This window comes from Silene latifolia, chromosome 9 (genome assembly GCF_048544455.1).
Source record: "Silene latifolia isolate original U9 population chromosome 9, ASM4854445v1, whole genome shotgun sequence".
Lineage (NCBI taxonomy): Eukaryota > Viridiplantae > Streptophyta > Magnoliopsida > Caryophyllales > Caryophyllaceae > Silene > Silene latifolia.
The window spans coordinates 193,255,396-193,257,284 of NC_133534.1; positions in this window are offsets into that span (position 1 = coordinate 193,255,396).

Sequence of the window (1,889 nt, forward strand, 5' to 3'; positions counted from 1 at the left end):
ATGTCCCATGCCATAGCAATAATGGCACTCATCATTAACTTGCTTGAAGTTTTTGATTTTCTTTCCCTTCTTCTTGAACTTTTTGCCTTTTGAAGCAAGAACTTGATTTCTTGAGCTCCCACTAGTTTTGGCATCTTTATCTTCCAGAGACAAAGACCCTATAGATTGTATGAGGTAGTCTTCCTGAGACGGAATCACACGAGGTCTAGTAGGTGGTTTAGAAGAAGTAATGAAGTTAAGGTTTCCATCCGAACCTATCCCAAAATGAAGTTCTCTAGTAGTGTCGAAATCATTGTTGGAGCAAACGTCGTCAAAAACATTGTGATAAGACTCAATGGTTATCGGTGCGGTAGCATTTGATGGATTCATTGTAATGAACTACAAATATGGAGGAAAAGGAAATATTAACATTTGTCTTTTTAAATCATACTTGCAAATTAACAAGATATGAACATTTATATAGTGACCTCTACCCAACTATAATAAATGATTCCAAGACCCAAATTCATATCGACTTAGGCACGGTAGGGCCGATACATCCTTTATCAATATAACTCGGTGGATTAACGTTTAATCGATTCTACTTTTAGAACTCTTGGTCGATAAAATTACTCTAATAATTATCTATAGCCCAAAACACATCCGACAAGGGCACGGTATGGCCGATGAAACCCTTATCAAAAACTTTTGTTGAGTTCAATCCAAATTTCGAATAAATGTGTCCATGATCCAAATCCACATCAACTTGGGCACGGTAGGGCCGATTCATCCCTTATCAACATGAATTCGGTGGATTAACATTCATCACCCACTTCCCCTACGTAACAAGGTTTGTACCCCGGTAGGGCCGAGTGCACTCCCTCGCGAAATAGGTTTTCATGGTTTCTACTATTTGGTAAGGCTATGTCTCAATTAATTGTTTTAGCGAGAGGTCATGTCAATTTATTATCTATCACGTTTTAAGTGAACTAAAGCGGTGAACTACGATAACTCTAATTGACACGGTCGATAAACTCGATGAAATAAGATGATGCATGTTTTAGTTATGGCGATTTAGCGATGCATGTGACATAAAAATAAAATGCAAGCATAAAATAAATAAATCCTAGTATGGCCTTCCTAAAATAGAAAAAACTATTTAACTATTACAAATTCGGAAACCAACTCCATTGGTCCCTTGAACTTCGGTTGTGGCACGCATCTCGAGGTAACACCGTCTTTATGTATCGCCTTCTTGAAGAAATCCGTCTTTGGGAACTCCGAGATAAATTAAATTACATAACAAATTACATAATTTCCTATTATACATTTGTAACTAAAATAAAATAAATCTATTAAATTACAAAACGGTGATACGAGATCACAATAAATTACAACCGAATCGATATTCCCATACATTTCGGGAAATATCAATTAAAAACTAAGGCCATACTAAGTAAAATTACATAATTCAAAATTACATAAATAAAATTATGACAATCATAAAGGAAATGCAGCATTATAATATGTATGAACATGCTCAATTTTATGCTAAATCGCCTTTAAATAGCCAATATCGTATATTACTCGGTTTTTACGGATTTGCGTGATTCAACATTTTAAAATCACAAAAATACATAAATTCATATTTATGCATTAGTTAATTATCCTAACCACTTAGGACTCAAAATTTAGTCTTCACTAATTATTTGACCATAATTAACTTATATTACTAAAATTGTTCATTAATGGACCAAAAATTACAAAAATAAGCTATAAACTTCAAATAAATCACAAAATTTCAAATAAATTCAAAATTTGAAATTTAAACTCATGAACATTCTGGAAAAATACCATGACACTCATAATGTTCAAAAACTTAGGTTAAAAATTTCGAAATTTTTCCGGAA